The sequence below is a fragment of the Heterodontus francisci genome, chromosome 2, assembly GCF_036365525.1.
Source record: "Heterodontus francisci isolate sHetFra1 chromosome 2, sHetFra1.hap1, whole genome shotgun sequence".
NCBI classification, from domain to species: Eukaryota; Metazoa; Chordata; class Chondrichthyes; order Heterodontiformes; family Heterodontidae; genus Heterodontus; species Heterodontus francisci.
Genome location: NC_090372.1, coordinates 218,266,714 through 218,280,708, shown reverse-complemented (window position 1 = coordinate 218,280,708; position 13,995 = coordinate 218,266,714).

Genomic DNA, 13,995 nt, shown 5'->3' with positions numbered 1-13,995 from the left:
TGAGAGTGTGGTGGAGGCAGGGTCAGTGAGTCTTTAGGATCTGGAATGTACTGTGTGAGAGCGTGGTGGAGGCAGGTTCAGTGAGTGTTTAGGATCTGGAATGCACTGTCTGAGAGTGTGGTGGAGGCAGGTTCAGTGAGTGTTTAGGATCTGGAATATATTGTCTGAGAGTGTGGTGGAGGCAAGTTCAGTGAGTGTTTAGGATCTGGAATGCACTGTCTGAGAATGTGGAGGAGGCAGGTTCAGTGAGTGTTTAGGATCTGGAATATATTGTCTGAGAGTGTGGTGGAGGTAGGTTAAGTGAGTGTTTAGGATCTGGAATGCACTGTCTGAGAATGTGGAGGAGGCAGGTTCAGTGAGTGTTTAGGAGCTGGAATGCACTGCCTGAGAGTGTGGTGGTGGCAGGTTCAGTGAGTATTTAGGATCTGGAATGCACTGCCTGAGAGTGTGGTGGAGGCAGGTTCAGTGAGTGTTTAGGATATGGAATGCACTGTCTGAGAGTGTGGTGGAGGCAGCTTCAGTGAGTGTTTAGGATCTGGAACGCACTGTCTGAGAATGTGGAGGAGGCAGGTTCAGTGAGTGTTTAGGAGCTGGAATGCACTGCCTGAGAGTGTGGTGGTGGCAGGTTCAGTGAGTGCTTAGGATCTGGAATGCACTGTCTGAGAGTGTGGTGGAGGCAGGTTCAGTGAGAGTTTAGGATCTTGAATGCACTGTCTGAGAGTGTGGTGGAGGCAGGTTCAGTGAATGTTTAGGATATGGAATGCACTGTCTGAGAGTGTGGTGGAGGCAGGTTCAGTGAGTGTTTAGGATCTTGCATGCACTGCCTGAGAGTGTGGTGGAGGCAGGGTCAGTGAATGTTTGGGATCTGGAATGCACTGTGTGAGAGTGTGGTGGAGGCAGGTTCAGTGAGTGTTTAGGATCTGGAATGCACTGTCTGAGAGTGTCGTGGAGGCAGGTTCAGTGAGTGTTTAGGATCTTGCATGCACTGCCTGAGAGTGTGGTGGAGGCAGGGTCAGTGAATGTTTGGGATCTGGAATGCACTGTGTGAGAGTGTGGTGGAGGCAGGTTCAGTGAGTGTTTAGGATCTGGAATGCACTGTCTGAGAGTGTCGTGGAGGCAGGTTCAGTGAGTGTTTAGGATCTGGAATACACTGTCTGAGAGTGTGGTGGAGGCAGGTTCAGGGAGTGTTTAGGATCTGGAACGCACTGTCTGAGAGTGCGGTGGAGGCAGGTTCAGTGAGTGTTTAGGATCTGGAATGCACTGTCTGAGAGTGCGGTGGAGGCAGGTTCAGTGAGTGTTTAGGATCTGGAATGCACTGCCTGAGAGTGTGGTGGAGGCAGGTTCAGTGAGTGTTTAGGATCTGGAATGCACTGTGTGAGAGTGCAGTGGAGGCAGGTTCAGTGAGTGTTTAGGATCTGGAATGCACTGCCTGAGAGTGTGGTGGAGGCAGGTTCAGTGTGTGTTTAGGATCTGGAATGCACTGCCTGAGAGTGTGGTGGAGGCAGGTTCAGTGAATGTTTAGGATCTGGAATGCACTGTCTGAGAGAGTGGTGGAGGCAGGTTTAGGGAGAGTTTAGGATCTGGAATGCACTGCCTGAGAGCGTGGTGGAGGCAGGTTCAGTGAGTGTTTAGGATCTGGAATACAGTGCCTGAGAGTGTGGTGGAGGCAGGTTCAGTGAGTGTTTAGGATCTGGAATGCACTGCCTGAGAGTGTGGTGGAGGCAGGTTCAGTGAGTGTTTAGGATCTGGAATGCAATGCCTGAGAGTGTGGTGGAGGCAGGTTCAGTGAGTGTTTAGGATCTGGAATGCACAGTCTGAGAGTGTGGTGGAGGCAGGTTCAGGGAGAGTTTAGGATCTGGAATGCACTGCCTGAGAGTGTGGTGGAGTCAGGTTCAGTGAGTGTTTAGGATCTGGAATGCACTGCCTGAGAGTGTGGTGGAGGCAGGTTCAGTGAGTGTTTAGGATCTTGCATGCAATGCCTGAGAGTGTGGTGGAGGCAGGTTCAGTGAGTGTTTAGGATCTGGAATGCACAGTCTGAGAGTGTGGTGGAGGCAGGTTCAGGGAGAGTTTAGGATCTGGAATGCACTGCCTGAGAGTGTGGTGGAGGCAGGTTCAGTGAGTGTTTAGGATCTGGAATGCACTGTCTGAGAGTGTGGTGGAGGCAGGTTCAGTGAGGTATACGACCTGGAATAAACTGTCTGAGAGTGTGGTGGAGGCAGGTTCAGTGATTGTTTAGGATCTGGAATGCACTGCCTGAGAGTGTGATGGAGGCAGATTCAGGGAGAGTTTAGGATCTGGAATGCACTGTCTGAGAGTGTGGAGGAGGCAGGTTCAGTGAGTGTTTAGGATCTGGAATGCACTGTCTGAGAGAATGGTGGAGGCAGGTTCAGTGAGTGTTTCGGATCTCGAATGCAGTTTCTGAGAGTGTGGTGGAGGCAGGTTCAGTGAGTGTTTAGGATATGGAATGCACTGTCTGAGAGTGTGGTGGAGGCAGGTTCAGTGAGTGTTTAGGATCTGGAATGCACTGTCTGAGAGAATGGTGGAGGCAGGTTCAGTGAGTGTTTCGGATCTCGAATGCAGTTTCTGAGAGTGTGGTGGAGGCAGGTTCAGTGAGTGTTTAGGATATGGAATGCACTGTCTGAGAGTGTGGTGGAGGCAGGTTCAGTGAGTGTTTCGGATCTCGAATGCAGTTTCTGAGAGTGTGGTGGAGGCAGGTTCAGTGAGTGTTTAGGATCTGGAATGCACTGTCTGAGAGTGTAGAGGAGGCAGGTTCAGTGAGTGTTTAGGATCTGGAATGCACTGTCTGAGAGAATGGTGGAGGCAGGTTCAGTGAGTGTTTCGGATCTCGAATGCAGTTTCTGAGAGTGTGGTGGAGGCAGGTTCAGTGAGTGTTTAGGATATGGAATGCACTGTCTGAGAGTGTGGTGGAGGCAGGTTCAGTGAGTGTTTAGGATCTGGAATACAGTGCCTGAGAGTGTGGTGGAGGCAGGTTCAGTGAGTGTTTAGGATCTGGAATACACTGCCTGAGAGTGTGGTGGAGGCAGGTTCAGTGAGTGTTTAGGATCTGGAATGCACTGCCTGAGAGTGTGGTGGAGGCAGGTTCAGTGAGTGTTTAGGATCTGGAATGCACTGTCTGAGAGAGTGGTGGAGGCAGGTTCAGTGAGTGTTTCGGATCTCGAATGCAGTTTCTGAGAGTGTGGTGGAGGCAGGTTCAGTGAGTGTTTAGGATATGGAATACAGTGCCTGAGAGTGTGGTGGAGGCAGGTTCAGTGAGTGTTTAGGATCTGGAATACACTGCCTGAGAGTGTGGTGGAGGCAGGTTCAGTGAGTGTTTAGGATCTGGAATGCACTGCCTGAGAGTGTGGTGGAGGCAGGTTCAGTGAGTGTTTAGGATCTGGAATGCAGTGTCTGAGAGCATGGTGGAGGCAGGTTCAGTGATTGTTTAGGATCTGGAATGCACTGTCTGAGAGTGTGGTGGAGGCAGGTTCAGTGAGTGTTTAGGATCTGGAATGCACTGCCTGAGAGTGCGGTGGAGGCAGGTTCAGTGAGTGTTTAGGATCTGGAATGCACTGCCTGAGAGTGTGGTGGAGGCAGGTTCAGTGAGTGTTTGGGATCTGGAATGCACTGCCTGAGAGTGCAGTGGAGGCAGGTTCAGTGTGTGTTTAGGATCTGGAATGCACTGCCTCAGTGTGGTGGAGGCAGGTTTAGTGATTGTTTAGGATCTGGAATGCACTGTCTGAGAGTGTGGTGGAGGCAGGTTCAGTGAGTGTTTAAGATCTGGAACGCACTGTCTGAGAGTGTGGTGGAGGCAGGTTCAGTGAGTGTTTAGGATCTGGAATGCACTGTCTGAGAGTGTGGTGGAGGCAGGTTCAGTGAGTGTTTAAGATCTGGAATGCACTGTCTGAGAGTGTGGTGGAGGCAGGTTCAGTGAGTGTTTAGTATCTGGAATGCACTGTGTGAGAGTGCGGTGGAGGCTGGTTCAGTGAGTGTTTAGGATCTGGAATGCACTGCCTGAGAGTGTGGTGGAGGCAGGTTCAGGGAGAGTTTAGGATCTGGAATGCACTGCCTGAGATTGTGGTGGAGGCAGGTTCAGGGAGAGTTTAGGATCTGGAATGCACTGCCTGAGAGTGTGGTGGAGGCAGGGTCAGTGAGTCTTTAGGATCTGGAATGTACCGTGTGAGAGCGTGGTGGAGGCAGGTTCAGTGAGTTTTTAGGATCTGGAATGCACTGTCTGAGAGTGTGGTGGAGGCAGGTTCAGTGAGTGTTTAGGAGCTGGAATTCACTGCCTGAGAGTGTGGTGGTGGCAGGTTCAGTGAGTGTTTAGGATCTGGAATGCACTGTCTGAGAGTGTGATGGAGGCAGGTTCAGTGAGTGTTTAGGATCTTGAATGCACTGCCTGAGAGTGTGGTGGAGGCAGGTTCAGGGAGTGTTTAGGATATGGAATGCACTGTCTGAGAGTGTGGTGGAGGCAGCTTCAGTGAGTGTTTAGGATCTGGAATGCACTGCCTGAGAGTGTGGTGGAGGCAGGTTCAGTGAGTGTTTAGGATCTGGAATATATTGTCTGAGAGTGTGGTGGAGGTAGGTTAAGTGAGTGTTTAGGATCTGGAATGCACTGTCTGAGAATGTGGAGGAGGCAGGTTCAGTGAGTGTTTAGGAGCTGGAATGCACTGCCTGAGAGTGTGGTGGTGGCAGGTTCAGTGAGTGTTTAGGATCTGGAATGCACTGTCTGAGAGTGTGGTGGAGGCAGGTTCAGTGAGTGTTTAGGATCTGGAATGCACTGTCTGAGAGTGTGGTGGAGGCAGGTTCAGTGAGGTATACGACCTGGAATAAACTGTCTGAGAGTGTGGTGGAGGCAGGTTCAGTGAGTGTTTAGGATCTGGAATATATTGTCTGAGAGTGTGGTGGAGGTAGGTTAAGTGAGTGTTTAGGATCTGGAATGCACTGTCTGAGAATGTGGAGGAGGCAGGTTCAGTGAGTGTTTAGGAGCTGGAATGCACTGCCTGAGAGTGTGGTGGTGGCAGGTTCAGTGAGTGTTTAGGATCTGGAATGCACTGTCTGAGAGTGTGGTGGAGGCAGGTTCAGTGAGTGTTTAGGATCTGGAATGCACTGTCTGAGAGTGTGGTGGAGGCAGGTTCAGTGAGGTATACGACCTGGAATAAACTGTCTGAGAGTGTGGTGGAGGCAGGTTCAGTGATTGTTTAGGATCTGGAATGCACTGCCTGAGAGTGTGATGGAGGCAGATTCAGGGAGAGTTTAGGATCTGGAATGCACTGTCTGAGAGTGTGGAGGAGGCAGGTTCAGTGAGTGTTTAGGATCTGGAATGCACTGTCTGAGAGAATGGTGGAGGCAGGTTCAGTGAGTGTTTCGGATCTCGAATGCAGTTTCTGAGAGTGTGGTGGAGGCAGGTTCAGTGAGTGTTTAGGATATGGAATGCACTGTCTGAGAGTGTGGTGGAGGCAGGTTCAGTGAGTGTTTAGGATCTGGAATACAGTGCCTGAGAGTGTGGTGGAGGCAGCTTCAGTGAGTGTTTAGGATCTGGAATACACTGCCTGAGAGTGTGGTGGAGGCAGGTTCAGTGAGTGTTTAGGATCTGGAATGCGCTGCCTGAGAGTGTGGTGGAGGCAGGTTCAGTGAGTGTTTAGGATCTGGAATGCACTGTCTGAGAGAGTGGTGGAGGCAGGTTCAGTGAGTGTTTCGGATCTCGAATGCAGTTTCTGAGAGTGTGGTGGAGGCAGGTTCAGTGAGTGTTTAGGATATGGAATACAGTGCCTGAGAGTGTGGTGGAGGCAGGTTCAGTGAGTGTTTAGGATCTGGAATACACTGCCTGAGAGTGTGGTGGAGGCAGGTTCAGTGAGTGTTTAGGATCTGGAATGCACTGCCTGAGAGTGTGGTGGAGGCAGGTTCAGTGAGTGTTTAGGATCTGGAATGCAGTGTCTGAGAGCATGGTGGAGGCAGGTTCAGTGATTGTTTAGGATCTGGAATGCACTGTCTGAGAGTGTGGTGGAGGCAGGTTCAGTGAGTGTTTAGGATCTGGAATGCACTGCCTGAGAGTGCGGTGGAGGCAGGTTCAGTGAGTGTTTAGGATCTGGAATGCACTGCCTGAGAGTGTGGTGGAGGCAGGTTCAGTGAGTGTTTGGGATCTGGAATGCACTGCCTGAGAGTGCAGTGGAGGCAGGTTCAGTGTTTGTTTAGGATCTGGAATGCACTGCCTCAGTGTGGTGGAGGCAGGTTTAGTGATTGTTTAGGATCTGGAATGCACTGTCTGAGAGTGTGGTGGAGGCAGGTTCAGTGAGTGTTTAAGATCTGGAACGCACTGTCTGAGAGTGTGGTGGAGGCAGGTTCAGTGAGTGTTTAGGATCTGGAATGCACTGTCTGAGAGTGTGGTGGAGGCAGGTTCAGTGAGTGTTTAAGATCTGGAATGCACTGTCTGAGAGTGTGGTGGAGGCAGGTTCAGTGAGGTATACGACCTGGAATAAACTGTCTGAGAGTGTGGTGGAGGCAGGTTCAGTGATTGTTTAGGATCTGGAATGCACTGCCTGAGAGTGTGATGGAGGCAGATTCAGGGAGAGTTTAGGATCTGGAATGCACTGTCTGAGAGTGTGGAGGAGGCAGGTTCAGTGAGTGTTTAGGATCTGGAATGCACTGTCTGAGAGAATGGTGGAGGCAGGTTCAGTGAGTGTTTCGGATCTCGAATGCAGTTTCTGAGAGTGTGGTGGAGGCAGGTTCAGTGAGTGTTTAGGATATGGAATGCACTGTCTGAGAGTGTGGTGGAGGCAGGTTCAGTGAGTGTTTAGGATCTGGAATACAGTGCCTGAGAGTGTGGTGGAGGCAGGTTCAGTGAGTGTTTAGGATCTGGAATACACTGCCTGAGAGTGTGGTGGAGGCAGGTTCAGTGAGTGTTTAGGATCTGGAATGCGCTGCCTGAGAGTGTGGTGGAGGCAGGTTCAGTGAGTGTTTAGGATCTGGAATGCACTGTCTGAGAGAGTGGTGGAGGCAGGTTCAGTGAGTGTTTCGGATCTCGAATGCAGTTTCTGAGAGTGTGGTGGAGGCAGGTTCAGTGAGTGTTTAGGATATGGAATACAGTGCCTGAGAGTGTGGTGGAGGCAGGTTCAGTGAGTGTTTAGGATCTGGAATACACTGCCTGAGAGTGTGGTGGAGGCAGGTTCAGTGAGTGTTTAGGATCTGGAATGCACTGCCTGAGAGTGTGGTGGAGGCAGGTTCAGTGAGTGTTTAGGATCTGGAATGCAGTGTCTGAGAGCATGGTGGAGGCAGGTTCAGTGATTGTTTAGGATCTGGAATGCACTGTCTGAGAGTGTGGTGGAGGCAGGTTCAGTGAGTGTTTAGGATCTGGAATGCACTGCCTGAGAGTGCGGTGGAGGCAGGTTCAGTGAGTGTTTAGGATCTGGAATGCACTGCCTGAGAGTGTGGTGGAGGCAGGTTCAGTGAGTGTTTGGGATCTGGAATGCACTGCCTGAGAGTGCAGTGGAGGCAGGTTCAGTGTTTGTTTAGGATCTGGAATGCACTGCCTCAGTGTGGTGGAGGCAGGTTTAGTGATTGTTTAGGATCTGGAATGCACTGTCTGAGAGTGTGGTGGAGGCAGGTTCAGTGAGTGTTTAAGATCTGGAACGCACTGTCTGAGAGTGTGGTGGAGGCAGGTTCAGTGAGTGTTTAGGATCTGGAATGCACTGTCTGAGAGTGTGGTGGAGGCAGGTTCAGTGAGTGTTTAAGATCTGGAATGCACTGTCTGAGAGTGTGGTGGAGGCAGGTTCAGTGAGTGTTTAGTATCTGGAATGCACTGTGTGAGAGTGCGGTGGAGGCTGGTTCAGTGAGTGTTTAGGATCTGGAATGCACTGCCTGAGAGTGTGGTGGAGGCAGGTTCAGGGAGAGTTTAGGATCTGGAATGCACTGCCTGAGATTGTGGTGGAGGCAGGTTCAGGGAGAGTTTAGGATCTGGAATGCACTGCCTGAGAGTGTGGTGGAGGCAGGGTAGTGAGTCTTTAGGATCTGGAATGTACCGTGTGAGAGCGTGGTGGAGGCAGGTTCAGTGAGTTTTTAGGATCTGGAATGCACTGTCTGAGAGTGTGGTGGAGGCAGGTTCAGTGAGTGTTTAGGAGCTGGAATTCACTGCCTGAGAGTGTGGTGGTGGCAGGTTCAGTGAGTGTTTAGGATCTGGAATGCACTGTCTGAGAGTGTGATGGAGGCAGGTTCAGTGAGTTTTTAGGATCTTGAATGCACTGCCTGAGAGTGTGGTGGAGGCAGGTTCAGTGAGTGTTTAGGATATGGAATGCACTGTCTGAGAGTGTGGTGGAGGCAGCTTCAGTGAGTGTTTAGGATCTGGAATGCACTGCCTGAGAGTGTGGTGGAGGCAGGTTCAGTGAGTGTTTAGGATCTGGAATATATTGTCTGAGAGTGTGGTGGAGGTAGGTTAAGTGAGTGTTTAGGATCTGGAATGCACTGTCTGAGAATGTGGAGGAGGCAGGTTCAGTGAGTGTTTAGGAGCTGGAATGCACTGCCTGAGAGTGTGGTGGTGGCAGGTTCAGTGAGTGTTTAGGATCTGGAATGCACTGTCTGAGAGTGTGGTGGAGGCAGCTTCAGTGAGTGTTTAGGATCTTGAATGCACTGCCTGAGAGTGTGGTGGAGGCAGGTTCAGTGAGTGTTTAGGATATGGAATGCACTGTCTGAGAGTGTGGTGGAGGCAGCTTCAGTGAGTGTTTAGGATCTGGAATACAGTGCCTGAGAGTGTGGTGGAGGCAGGTTCAGTGAGTGTTTAGGATCTTGCATGCACTGCCTGAGAGTGTGGTGGAGGCAGGGTCAGTGAGTGTTTGGGATCTGGAATGCACTGTGTGAGAGTGTGGTGGAGGCAGGTTCAGTGAGTGTTTAGGATCTGGAATACACTGACTGAGAGTGTGGTGGAGGCAGTTTCAGTGAGTGTTTAGGATCTTGCATGCACTGCCTGAGAGTGTGGTGGAGGCAGGTTCAGGGAGTGTTTAGGATCTGGAACGCACTGTCTGAGAGTGCGGTGGAGGCAGGTTCAGGGAGTGTTTAGGATCTGGAATGCACTGTCTGAGAGTGCGATGGAGGCAGGTTCAGGGAGTGTTTAGGATCTGGAATGCACTGTCTGAGAGTGCGGTGGAGGCAGGTTCAGTGTGTGTTTAGGATCTGGAATGCACTGCCTGAGAGTGTGGTGGAGGCAGGTTCAGTGAGTGTTTAGGATCTGGAATGCACTGTGTGAGAGTGCAGTGGAGGCAGGTTCAGTGAGTGTTTAGGATCTGGAATGCACTGCCTGAGAGTGTGGTGGAGGCAGGTTCAGTGTGTGTTTAGGATCTGGAATGCACTGCCTGAGAGTGTGGTGGAGGCAGGTTCAGTGAATGTTTAGGATCTGGAATGCACTGTCTGAGAGAGTGGTGGAGGCAGGTTCAGGGAGAGTTTAGGATCCAGAATGCACTGCCTGAGAGTGTGGTGGAGGCAGGTTTAGGGAGAGTTTCGGATCTGGAATGCACTGCCTGAGAGCGTGGTGGAGGCAGGTTCAGTGAGTGTTTAGGATCTGGAATACAGTGCCTGAGAGTGTGGTGGAGGCAGGTTCAGTGAGTGTTTAGGATATGGAATGCACTGTCTGAGAGTGTGGTGGAGGCAGGTTCAGTGAGTGTTTAGGATATGGAATGCACTGTCTGAGAGTGTGGTGGAGGCAGGTTCAGTGAGTGTTTAGGATCTGGAATACACTGTCTGAGAGTGTGGTGGAGGCAGGTTCAGTGAGTGTTTAGGATCTGGAATACACTGCCTGAGAGTGTGGTGGAGGCAGGTTCAGTGAGTGTTTAGGATCTGGAATGCACTGCCTGAGAGTGTGGTGGAGGCAGTTTCAGTGAGTGTTTAGGATCTGGAATATATTGTCTGAGAGTGTGGTGGAGGTAGGTTAAGTGAGTGTTTAGGATCTGGAATGCACTGTCTGAGAACGTGGAGGAGGCAGGTTCAATGAGTGTTTAGGAGCTGGAATGCACTGCCTGAGAGTGTGGTGGTGGCAGGTTCAGTGAGTGTTTAGGATATGGAATGCACTGTCTGAGAGTGTGGTGGAGGCAGCTTCAGTGAGTGTTTAGGATCTGGAACGCACTGTCTGAGAATGTGGAGGAGGCAGGTTCAGTGAGTGTTTAGGAGCTGGAATGCACTGCCTGAGAGTGTGGTGGTGGCAGGTTCAGTGAGTGTTTAGGATCTGGAATGCACTGTCTGAGAGTGTGGTGGAGGCAGGTTCAGTGAGTGTTTAGGATCTTGAATGCACTGCCTGAGAGTGTGGTGGAGGCAGGTTCAGTGAGTGTTTAGGATATGGAATGCACTGTCTGAGAGTGTGGTGGAGGCAGCTTCAGTGAGTGTTTAGGATCTGGAATACAGTGCCTGAGAGTGTGGTGGAGGCAGGTTCAGTGAGTGTTTAGGATCTTGCATGCACTGCCTGAGAGTGTGGTGGAGGCAGGGTCAGTGAGTGTTTGGGATCTGGAATGCACTGTCTGAGAGTGTCGTGGAGGCAGGTTCAGTGAGTGTTTAGGATCTGGAATGCACTGTCTGAGAGTGTCGTGGAGGCAGGTTCAGTGAGTGTTTAGGATATGGAATGCACTGTGTGAGAGTGTGGTGGAGGCAGGTTCAGTGAGTGTTTAGGATCTGGAATGCACTGTCTGAGAGTGTCGTGGAGGCAGGTTCAGTGAGTGTTTAGGATCTGGAATATAGTGCCTGAGAGTGTGGTGGAGGCAGGTTCAGTGAGTGTTTAGGATATGGAATGCACTGTCTGAGAGTGTGGTGGAGGCAGGTTCAGTGAGTGTTTAGGATATGGAATGCACTGTCTGAGAGTGTGGTGGAGGCAGGTTCAGTGAGTGTTTAGGATCTGGAATACAGTGCCTGAGAGTGTGGTGGAGGCAGGTTCAGTGAGTGTTTAGGATCTGGAATACACTGCCTGAGAGTGTGGTGGAGGCAGGTTCAGTGAGTGTTTAGGATCTGGAATGCACTGCCTGAGAGTGTGGTGGAGGCAGTTTCAGTTAGTGTTTAGGATCTGGAATATATTGTCTGAGAGTGTGGTGGAGGTAGGTTAAGAGAGTGTTTAGGATCTGGAATGCACTGTCTGAGAACGTGGAGGAGGCAGGTTCAATGAGTGTTTAGGAGCTGGAATGCACTGCCTGAGAGTGTGGTGGTGGCAGGTTCAGTGAGTGTTTAGGATCTGGAATGCACTGCCTGAGAGTGTGGTGGAGGCAGGTTCAGTGAGTGTTTAGGATATGGAATGCACTGTCTGAGAGTGTGGTGGAGGCAGCTTCAGTGAGTGTTTAGGATCTGGAACGCACTGTCTGAGAATGTGGAGGAGGCAGGTTCAGTGAGTGTTTAGGATCTGGAATGCACTGCCTGAGAGTGTGGTGGTGGCAGGTTCAGTGAGTGTTTAGGATCTGGAATGCACTGTCTGAGAGTGTGGTGGAGGCAGGTTCAGTGAGTGTTTAGGATATGGAATGCACTGTCTGAGAGTGTGGTGGAGGCAGCTTCAGTGAGTGTTTAGGATCTGGAATACAGTGCCTGAGAGTGTGGTGGAGGCAGGTTCAGTGAGTGTTTAGGATCTTGCATGCACTGCCTGAGAGTGTGGTGGAGGCAGGGTCAGTGAGTGTTTGGGATCTGGAATGCACTGTGTGAGAGTGTGGTGGAGGCAGGTTCAGTGAGTGTTTAGGATCTGGAATGCACTGTCTGAGAGTGTCGTGGAGGCAGGTTCAGTGAGTGTTTAGGATCTTGCATGCACTGCCTGAGAGTGTGGTGGAGGCAGGTTCAGGGAGTGTTTAGGATCTGGAACGCACTGTCTGAGAGTGCGATGGAGGCAGGTTCAGGGAGTGTTTAGGATCTGGAATGCACTGCCTGAGAGTGTGGTGGAGGCAGGTTCAGTGAGTGTTTAGGATCTGGAATGCACTGTGTGAGAGTGCAGTGGAGGCAGGTTCAGTGAGTGTTTAGGATCTGGAATGCACTGCCTGAGAGTGTGGTGGAGGCAGGTTCAGTGTGTGTTTAGGATCTGGAATGCACTGCCTGAGAGTGTGGTGGAGGCAGGTTCAGTGAGTGTTTAGGATATGGAATGCACTGTCTGAGAGTGTGGTGGAGGCAGCTTCAGTGAGTGTTTAGGATCTGGAATACAGTGCCTGAGAGTGTGGTGGAGGCAGGTTCAGTGAGTGTTTAGGATCTTGCATGCACTGCCTGAGAGTGTGGTGGAGGCAGGGTCAGTGAGTGTTTGGGATCTGGAATGCACTGTCTGAGAGTGTCGTGGAGGCAGGTTCAGTGAGTGTTTAGGATCTGGAATGCACTGTCTGAGAGTGTCGTGGAGGCAGGTTCAGTGAGTGTTTAGGATATGGAATGCACTGTGTGAGAGTGTGGTGGAGGCAGGTTCAGTGAGTGTTTAGGATCTGGAATGCACTGTCTGAGAGTGTCGTGGAGGCAGGTTCAGTGAGTGTTTAGGATCTGGAATATAGTGCCTGAGAGTGTGGTGGAGGCAGGTTCAGTGAGTGTTTAGGATATGGAATGCACTGTCTGAGAGTGTGGTGGAGGCAGGTTCAGTGAGTGTTTAGGATATGGAATGCACTGTCTGAGAGTGTGGTGGAGGCAGGTTCAGTGAGTGTTTAGGATCTGGAATACAGTGCCTGAGAGTGTGGTGGAGGCAGGTTCAGTGAGTGTTTAGGATCTGGAATACACTGCCTGAGAGTGTGGTGGAGGCAGGTTCAGTGAGTGTTTAGGATCTGGAATGCACTGCCTGAGAGTGTGGTGGAGGCAGTTTCAGTTAGTGTTTAGGATCTGGAATATATTGTCTGAGAGTGTGGTGGAGGTAGGTTAAGAGAGTGTTTAGGATCTGGAATGCACTGTCTGAGAACGTGGAGGAGGCAGGTTCAATGAGTGTTTAGGAGCTGGAATGCACTGCCTGAGAGTGTGGTGGTGGCAGGTTCAGTGAGTGTTTAGGATCTGGAATGCACTGCCTGAGAGTGTGGTGGAGGCAGGTTCAGTGAGTGTTTAGGATATGGAATGCACTGTCTGAGAGTGTGGTGGAGGCAGCTTCAGTGAGTGTTTAGGATCTGGAACGCACTGTCTGAGAATGTGGAGGAGGCAGGTTCAGTGAGTGTTTAGGATCTGGAATGCACTGCCTGAGAGTGTGGTGGTGGCAGGTTCAGTGAGTGTTTAGGATCTGGAATGCACTGTCTGAGAGTGTGGTGGAGGCAGGTTCAGTGAGTGTTTAGGATATGGAATGCACTGTCTGAGAGTGTGGTGGAGGCAGCTTCAGTGAGTGTTTAGGATCTGGAATACAGTGCCTGAGAGTGTGGTGGAGGCAGGTTCAGTGAGTGTTTAGGATCTTGCATGCACTGCCTGAGAGTGTGGTGGAGGCAGGGTCAGTGAGTGTTTGGGATCTGGAATGCACTGTGTGAGAGTGTGGTGGAGGCAGGTTCAGTGAGTGTTTAGGATCTGGAATGCACTGTCTGAGAGTGTCGTGGAGGCAGGTTCAGTGAGTGTTTAGGATCTTGCATGCACTGCCTGAGAGTGTGGTGGAGGCAGGTTCAGGGAGTGTTTAGGATCTGGAACGCACTGTCTGAGAGTGCGATGGAGGCAGGTTCAGGGAGTGTTTAGGATCTGGAATGCACTGCCTGAGAGTGTGGTGGAGGCAGGTTCAGTGAGTGTTTAGGATCTGGAATGCACTGTGTGAGAGTGCAGTGGAGGCAGGTTCAGTGAGTGTTTAGGATCTGGAATGCACTGCCTGAGAGTGTGGTGGAGGCAGGTTCAGTGTGTGTTTAGGATCTGGAATGCACTGCCTGAGAGTGTGGTGGAGGCAGGTTCAGTGAATGTTTAGGATCTGGAATGCACTGTCTGAGAGAGTGGTGGAGGCAGGTTCAGGGAGAGTTTAGGATCCAGAATGCACTGCCTGAGAGTGTGGTGGAGGCAGGTTTAGGGAGAGTTTAGGATCTGGAATGCACTGCCTGAGAGCGTGGTGGAGGCAGGTTCAGTGAGTCTTTA